The sequence below is a fragment of the Monopterus albus genome, unplaced genomic scaffold (assembly GCF_001952655.1).
Source record: "Monopterus albus unplaced genomic scaffold, M_albus_1.0 scaffold295.1, whole genome shotgun sequence".
NCBI classification, from domain to species: Eukaryota; Metazoa; Chordata; class Actinopteri; order Synbranchiformes; family Synbranchidae; genus Monopterus; species Monopterus albus.
The window spans coordinates 281,501-291,162 of record NW_018128175.1 but is presented as its reverse complement, the minus strand read 5'-3'; the positions used below and the strand labels follow the sequence as shown (position 1 = coordinate 291,162).

Here is a 9,662-nt window from a genome sequence, read left to right as displayed (position 1 = left end):
TCTGATTTATTAGCTCTTTTCCCTCTTGGAGGCATTTTAATAGTTGTAGAATTTGTTCAAAGACTTGAAAATGTAGAAGATATGAAAAATCGTAGAACAGACAAGAGGAGCAGTAAAGACGTTTGCTCTCGCTTGCAACCCGGAAATGCCTCTTTATCCCCTGAAAACACTGTGAGTGCCTCTGGCTACTTTCTTCAACCTGTGTTTCTGTTTTTCTGTTAACATTTTGTTTGTTTCTTCCTGGTTCTTTCTATAGTATATATTTTATAAAGTACACTGTCCTGTCATATTTTTGTTGTCCTTTTTCTCATCATGCTTCCACAAGGCATTCATCACTTCACCCCAGCCAGATATTCTAGCCCTGCTGTACTATTTTCTGTGTTTCTCTAGTGTCTCCAGCTTTCAGCCTGTTGGGTATTCAGCTCAGACTGACTGCTTGTGGGTGCTTGTTTTAAGAGAGGATTTCTCAGGGTGAGGTGGGAGCTCTGTGGTGCTAGGAGAATCATGCAAATTAGATGCAGGTGGAGGACACTGTGTGTCTGTGTGTATGTAAGGGAGGCATGCAGCTACTTTACAACCATGGCACACTTGTTTATTTTAATATTGGTAAATTGGCACAAACTCATGGAAACTACCCATGGCAGTGTTTACTCTGAGTTCCACTCTGGCAGCATGAAATGTCATGTTAGTGGCAGGTTACCCAGTTGCTGCATCTGGGTTGATGATATGGTTTTGTTATAAATATTCTATTGATGATGTGCAAGTGTGACTAATTTCAGCCCATGCTAGCAGCAAACAAATACATTTCCCCTCATTTGGACAGCCTCTGGATATAACAAACAATCAGAGATGGTGAGATATAAGGCAATAATAGCTGAGGGGGTGCATTGTTATGTCCTAGTTGTTGGACTAATGACTCATGATGGGTGGTTCAGCAACTGTGTAGATCAGCAGGATTTCTAATGTGAACAGTGGAATCTGTCACATTGATCTTGGTCATCGAGACAGAGGATATAATGATTGTGATAACTTTCCAGAGTTGTGAAACCCTGTCTCAAAATACTATGAATCACTGTGCTGTATTTTGCCACTGGGTAAGCTTTAAACCAGCATTCATTGACATATTATCACCTTATAAAGTTGATATCAATAATCATATTGCCTGTTTACACATCCAGCAGATACAGAGCAACATTAGCATTAATTAGCACTTTGAGTGAATGTAAGTCAACTTCACATTCCTTTCTGTGCTGGATTAGTGTTCACCTACTTCTAAAGGTTGGTTGTTTAGCTGTTAAATGCTCCACTTTGCCTTTTCACTAAAATTTTAAAGTTCTGAATCTCTACACTAAAGTTCTTTTACTAAAATGGATGTCTGCTAGGGCTGAAAATGAGGTTGAGACCGGAGAAAGTGAACCAAAACAATAAAGACGGGGATCGTAAAACCAAAAACAATGACCCGAACGACGATAAAGCACGCTGCAAAGCTGAGGGGACCTTTAGAGTTGGCCATAAATCTCGGTTGAGTTGTCACTTTGAGTGATCTCTTTCACAGAGCAGCTTTAAAACAGGTAGATGTATAATTTCAATCTGACTCCCTGGATCATATTTAATTTTCTCACTGGTACCTGTACCCATTTTTAAAGCATGGTTAATTCAGTTTTGACACCTTTAATTATCACATGGGGGATTGCCCATTCCAAAATGGAAGAAAAGAAGAAAATACACATAGTAAATTTTCAAATCTTTTGCATTGGCAGTTAAGATTTACATCTTTCAAATTAAAGGCCTTGATCTCTTAATTAGAGCTCAGTGGCTTGATCTAAAGACAAAGACTGAATGGACCCAGCTGGCAAAATGAAGGAGATGAGAGGGAATAAGGAGAAGATAAAAATGGGCCAGGAGTGAGCAGAAGGATATACTACAGTAAACAAGGTGCATGCTGGAAGCTTTCATTTCTGTTTTCTCTTCTAGTGGTATTTCTCATTCAAATCATCAGCTTCCTACCAGACTTTGTGGGTCATCCAGAAAACTGTTCATGTGATTATATCTACCAGTGAATCAAGGTCATGTGGAAATCCATCCATTTATCCATCTCTCATCCTGTTCCCTCAGCCAATCGCACATGAGGCCATCAAAGTGGGTTTGTACCAGTGGAAACGATTTAATAAAGCGTGTAAAAGTCATGCAGCAAATCAAAATTGTGTGTGGGAATGTGTGTGTATGTGTGTACTGTATGCTGTCTTAGTAAGGCCCCTGTGTGTGTGATTTACCGGCAGAATACATTTCACACCTTGACAAAAGTAGCAGATTTACCGTGACCAGCCCACAACAGCATAAGCCCAGGACTCTCATAAATCTGCAGAAACCCAGGCACTCATTTGTTAAAGAGCAGATAATGTGCATTCACAGCTCATTCTTCTGATTTCTGTGCCGAGGTGTGATTGTATGGTCAAAGGTGGGCTGTTCCTTTGGGAATGTGTTTGTTTAGCAATGCTTATTGCAAAGAAACGAGAGGGAGTAAATATCAGATAGTACACAAGTGCACTCTGAAGGTTACCTTTTGGCAAGATAATGAGAAAGAGAAACCATTTTGTTTTCCAACTTGTGAAAGAGTTAGCATGCGTTCAGACTGAGTTTCAAAGGTGTAAAAAGACACAGCCCTCTCTATTCATTTCTATGGGGATTGTGTTCGTCGCAGCCCTCACGAGCACTGCAGGGGGCTTTGGCAAAATAACACAGCCTCTGTGCAAATTTTGCTGCACCGGCTAGTGACATTGTCCAGCAAAGGTGCTGCATTGACCAGTCTCTTATAAGGGACTGTCGGAACGTGGACACCCACGGGAAGAAGACTGTTTTGTTTACCTTGTTAGCATGACCATTTACTACTATTCATTCTCAAATTTGCACCACAGTTACAAAGGACCATAACAACACACCATGCGTTTTTGTTAGTTAGGGTACTGGATCAACACTGGTAATAGAAATTGGTGCTAACGTAGAGGGGACCACATTAGCAGCATCCCTAATCAAAACACAACATAAACTCACTGAGCTGGAAGCGTGAATGAATCCACTCACGTCAACTCATCACAACATGGCCGTATCGTATATGCCTACAGCACTCCCCCCTGCAACCCCTCACACCCCCATCCAACGCAACCTCTTGCGTTAAAACACAGCAGAGAGTTTACCGCACTTAGTCTGAACGCCTGCTTATAAAGGGGATGGCTGCAGTAAGGTGAAACAGCATTAGAGACAGGAAAACACAGGTTTGGAATAGACTGCGCCTTCTCCAAGGGAAACAACTGCATTTGTATGTATTGTATGAGCAGAAGGCCAATGAATGAGGAGACTGTTGAGCTGTTAGGATGAGTAGACAAGTTACCAAACCCACACTCTGATTGAACCTTTCCCTTAGTGTCTACACTCCACCTCAGTGTTTTTCTTCAACTGTCTTTGGAGAGACAAACTGTGTTTTTTGTTTTTTAATTGTATGGATTACAGTACTTATAATGAAAGAAGATTTCATGTACAGTAGTTTTATTATATTTCTTAAATACATCTGTATTTTGGTCAGTGAAACACAGGACCTTTCCACTGACCCAATGGAAAAGATCTCCTGCTGGAATGAAAGAAAGTGTTGGTGTGATTGAGAGGAAGTGGGATTGAGATAAAGAGAAGAAAGTAGGACTAATTAGTAATGGCAAGTTTACAGAGAGGCGGGGATGTGGGGTTTAAATGCAGGATTTTTAAATGGCACTCTTTTATCACTTCTCCCAGGCCAAGTCTCAAACTGCCCACCAGTTAATACACACACACCAATATATGCACACACACAGAACCATCTACTCCACCCCCGCAGCCTCATGGGTGTAGTCACATAGGCACAACCATATGCACAGGCACACACACAGAGGCCTCTTAACATCTGCCTCAAAACTTCCCTCTTCAGTATAAATCAGTATTGGTCTGTGTGACTTGGAGCCAGCTGTTAAAGGATACTGTGTGTTTTTATACTTTGAAATCGATTATACTTCTTTCAGTTTCTTTACCACTTCAACGCCTTTCAGCAGATGTTAGTGTATTCTTCACTTTTTTTTTGTTTTGCTGCCCTTTTATTTACCCTTTTTCTAATATTTCCTCTATTTTAAACATGATGTAAGGAGAGGGGTAGTGGGTTACCAGAAGTGGAAGCAGCTGAGTAACAGAAACAGGTGGTATATATACAAAAAGAGGAGGAAGGGGAGTGACTGTGGTGCGGTATTGCTCCTGAACTTCTGATTAAAATTTCAATTAATAGATTGAAAAAGCAACCAAGGCGCTCATCTCTAAAAAAGTATTTAAATGCCTTTATTATACTGGCAAGTTCTATGAACAGAATATGATTAAAATATAATTTGACATGTTTCGGAATCAAGCCTTCTTCAGGAAGTTACAGAGAGAAAAGCACAGTAAGGCAAACTTAGGTAGACAGAGGAAATAACTAACAGGAGAAATTGTTTAATATTATTATTAATAATAAATATAAATATATAGTTTCATACAATGCCCATTTCAATTTTCCAAGTTTGATCTTTTGGCACCTTCATCCCTGTAGATCATGAACAGTATGGGAAAACCAAAAACACCAGCATTAACCTGTGCCTCACCAACAATAGCTCTTTAATGGCAATGGATTATTTAACTGCCACATTTTTTATCCTCTTATCCTCTAAAGGGCAACATCACTGTCAGTCAATGTGTCTGTAATGACTACAGATTTATCACACAGGCCTTGGCTGATGAAATGAGCAAGACAAATTAAACAACACAAATTCTCAATAGAAATGTCTTTTCATAATCAAGATCTTGCCATATATGTAATTATTATTCTCATTCTTGTTTTCCCATTCTTAACTGCTGTGTAAGAAGATTCTTTTGAGCCATCAAGGATTCAAAACTATTAGGAAAGCTAACGTTCATCTCTGTTTCTTTTTCTTGTCAGCACTTTCCTTTGTCATCATTCAGATTTGATCAGACGCATCCCAAAGAGCACCATTCCACACATGATGTACCGTTTTATCATTTAAAAGGAAGCTGCATAGAGTCCCATCACACACACTCATTGTGTCTTTGTCAGGTTAATTTGGTTGTGTGATCTTTCATCCTGTCTTACCAAGTGTCTCTCTGTGCTACTGTATCCTGGGAAGACACTTATTGTTATCTTTGGGAAGCATAATATTTGGAAAATGTGACTTGCAGTAAGTAGTTCATTAAATTTTAATAGCTTTTAGCATGTAGCAGTAATCTTTGTGTCATTTGTCTGGTGAGAAATTACCCTTAGATCACCCATTTTTTCCATCTTTATTGCACTTTTGGATTCATACTTTATTTTTCAAGCAGCCACCAGCCTGGTAGAACATGAAGGCGCGATGGTGTTAGCATATTCTGTTTATTGAATGTGTCATTTTGAATGCATTTTATCATTGCATGTTTTTTTATTTGCCATTAGGTGAGTAGGTGTTATCATATCAGAGCCATTTTTACACATTCAGTCAGGTTTGTGCTGTCATACTTTGTCCAAAACCACAAAAAAACTTTTGAGTCTTTTTTTAGCTCTATTTGTATTCAGGTCAGGCTTGTTATTTATGTATTATCTCTTTTTTTTTTTAAGAAAGCAGTATGTTAATCAAGTATCTGCATGCCTTTGTCACAGGTTTTATTCATATGGTTGCAGAGCAAACATGGCATTTTAGGAGGTGTGCTAGGTTGCTCTGTCATGTCATGTGACTTCATATGAATCTAATGAGAGGGTTAGTGCAACTCGTTTCCCCTCAGAGCACACAGACCATCACTGCATTCTCTATGACACGCCAACAATCACTATGGATATTGGGCTCATTTGTCTTTCTGAAATGTCTGGTCTGAGAGACTGGCAAATTTATAATTCAGCATAGAAAATCAAACACCCCATCTCTGTATCCACCTCCTCATCTCTCCTTGGATACTGTTTCTTCAGCCCCTGACAAATGTTTAATATGACATGAAAAACAAGTCACTGTTTTCACATCAGTGTTACAGGGAATGAAGTATGGCATTCATCCTCTAGCCTTTCAGTGTTTAGTTCTCTTTAGTTGTCAATTTAAATAACATAACCAGTCAGGTGCTTTATGTCTTTGTTTCCATGCTGTAGTTTTTGGCTACATTTTGCTGGTTTGTGCTTCCTCATCTCTTCACTGCCTGCACCCTTGTCAGTGTTCATTGTATGATTGTTCTACAGCGGCATCAGCAAAGCATGAAAACACCAGCAGTCTTTTGTGTTTTCCATGCTTTGTTGAGGAGGTATCTAGTCAGAGCCTGTCAGGAGCCTCTCCTTGATGCACTGCTGACTGGAGTCTGTCACTGGACGGCACTATAATGCTACACCACAGACTTTCCATTACTGCCAGTGTTTAACTTCACACTTTAGTTCTCTTCCCCCCAAAGCTGCCATAACTTTTCTTGCATCCCTTCAGCAAATTGAACTTCTTTCTTTCCTGTCATCCCACATAGTTTCTTCCTATCCCTGAGAATAGAATAGAATAGAATAGAATAGAATAGAATAGAACAATACATGAAGTCAAAAAGGAACCATATGTGTCAAACTCTACAGGAATGTTAACTGGAAGCCCCAAAGCCATTTTGGGACTTGGGAGATTTTTATCCTGTGGGCACACTGGAGTCCACTTACTGCAATCTTTTCCCCTCTCTCTTCAAATCAAATCAAATATAATCTAATCTAATCAATCTAGCATCTTTCATACAAGTTAGTGCAATTCAATGTGCTTTGCAGATAAAAGACAATAAGGCAAAAGGCAGTTAGGTAAAAAGACAGTTGTGTGTTTTCAATAGCTTTTAGACAGCAACAAAGCTCCATTGATCCATAATGCTAATAATGATATGGACAATGTTCATTTTGGTCTCCTCACTTGATTTCTTTACAGTAAGACAAATACTGAATCTCAAGTCATATCCTTAAATCTTGCACAGCCCCTAAAAGTTGGAAATACAGTAGGCTCCTATGGTGATTGCAATGACCTTAATATCTATCATACAATTTACAGGCTGTGCTGTTCTCAAAACTACAACCAGCTGCTCTTCTAAATGGCCATGCAAGCTTATTCAAACTACCCTGTATACTGTGAATAAGTAACAACTCTAGAGTCCAGGTCTCTTCTCGCTCTTTTTCTCCCTGGCTGGTGTCATCAAGCTAATTAACACCTGTCTTGTTCTGCTGTCCTCTCTATCACTGACTTTTCTCTGTTTATCACTCTACCAGTTTTGGCCTAGAGCCAGGTGTGTGCGAGTGAGACAGATAAAGTGGACCTCTCTGTCCTCTACTAAACACCAGGCAGCCTTTGTGCAGTTGAAGCAGTTTGATTCAAGGAAAAATCTTCTCTGCTCTTTATTTCTGCTATGTTTACCTTCATTGCATCTTCGCTTTATTGATGATTCACTAGGAGATACTGTGTTTGAAAGAAGCCCAGATTGCAGCAGGAAAGGTGAGAGGATACTGACAGAAAGTATTTGTTCCCCAGTAAATTCAGGGCAGGACCATGACACCACTTAATGGAAGCGTTTAGTTTCTGTTAATCTTATGGGACCTGAAATCTGAATTGATGTTTACATAAACTGGGAGAGGTCAGGTAGTTTCATTATGTCATTACCCTACATGTGTCACACTAACAAAACAACTTTATATCCATAGCGCCTCAGGCTTTGGAGCAGCCAATTGAATTGAATGAAACAAACACAACAGCAGCCAGCAGTCGGTTTTCACAGAAGCAATAAACTCCTGATCATCGAGGGATAAAAAATAACTTGTGCCTGATGGAATCGGAGACAAACTGCCTGCATGTGTAAGCTGGAATGAAAGTGTTATACTCTATGTCTGTCACTCCAGCAGACATCAACCCCCACTCTATGAGTTGGCAGAACACCCGCTTTTGACTAACAGTACCAAACCCCCATGTGTTACTGGGTGGTCCAGGAATGATGAAGTGTGATGATACAGCACTGCTAGTTGTTCATTGGTACTTTTTATTATTTTCCCCTGGATATTGATTTTATTTCCTCTCTCTTGAACTTGTGGGGCCACAAGCAGGCCTCTGCATCTTCCCGCTGCTCAATGTCAGCAGTGTTTTACAGAAGATGTATCCATACGCACACTATTTGACAAATACCTTCAGTACATGCACATATAGGGTGCCCATGCTGACACACACCTAGATAAACACCGGGTCAATACTTCCCTTGGAGGAATTAGTTAGAGAATTTATGGAGCAAGACAAAGAGCAGTAAAAAATTGCCACAAAGATTTAAAGGAGGCTACAAGTGTGAATGCAATATTTCAAGTGTTTTTAGCTACTGTACAGATGCATAACACATTAAAGGAAAAACCCGAATGAATGAGCAGAGAACCAAATGAAGGAATTTTTTGAAGAATGATCTTTCATCCCTCCAGTAGAGTTTCAGAATCGTTGCCAAACATCACTGAAGCTGTTCTGGCAGCACGTGGTGGCCCAACACCTTACAGCAGTAAGCCACTTAATGCTGGTGTTACCTTTAATTTGTCACCCATTTGTATACGTGTCTTCTGTGCTCTTGAGGCTGATGTGACAGCAGCCAAGTGTTGAGCACTGACTCTTGTCAACATCACAGTTCCAGTCATGGTCTGTGTCCACATCATGTTTTCCATGGAGTCCCCACTTCTGGATGTTTCTAGAGACTGTCAGCCCCATCCAGCTCCACAGATGTTTCCACTCAGTATATCTGATCTTGGCCGGTTTGTTGGATACATCATACCTTTGCGCTTTCTGTAGCCTCAGTATGCTTGCCTCCATTTTGGTCCCCTTGTTTGGATTCTCTTGTGTTTTGGACTCTTTTTGCTGGATTCTGCCTCTCATTGGCCCCTTTAGATTATTTGCTTGGCTTGGTTCACCTGGTTTGATTCTGTTTACCTGGACTCACACTAAGCAGTCATTTTTACTAGTGTTAATTAAACTGCTAAACGTTGCCTGTCTGCCAGTTTCTATCTGCTTTTTCCTGTCATTTTTGGTGATTTTTTATTTTTGGTAATAGATAACACATGAAAAGATGCTTTCCTAGGAAATCATATTGTTGTCTGTAGAGTTGCCACCTGTCCCTCCCAATACAGGCTTGTCCCACTTTGATAAATAAAATGCTCTTTCTTGTGTTGGAATACAGGACGTGACCACGCATAATGGCACTGCACGTGGCCTCACAATAGATGCAATAGATCTGTAAAGCAAATTTCAAGGTCAGGAAGTTACCAAACTGTCAAAGCACTGCTTTTGCTGGTCCTTGCACTGCAACAAAAATAGGCCCCATTAACTTGTGTTTGTTAGTGTGTGTTTCAGCTGCAAATAACAGCAAATAGGTTCAGTAGAAACTCTTCCTTACTTCCCGAATTTTCTTCCTACTGTGACTGGAAGCTGAAATCAAGTTCAAGTTCAAGTTCAAAGTGTTTATTTGTCATATGTGTAGTTAGGAAACATGTTTCCCTGTACAATGAAATTCTTACTTTGCCGTCCACATGAATGCCACAAAATACAAATGAAATATAAAGTAGATAAATAAGTAACACAAAATCTAAGGCACTTTAAGCAGCAAATGCAGCA

General features: G+C 39.9%; 1 protein-coding gene across 1 annotated transcript in view; it reads left to right on the top strand.

The window, feature by feature from the left end:
• Positions 1 to 9,662, top strand: part of b4galnt4a (beta-1,4-N-acetyl-galactosaminyl transferase 4a) — a 138,466-nt gene that overhangs the window by 116,014 nt on the left and 12,790 nt on the right.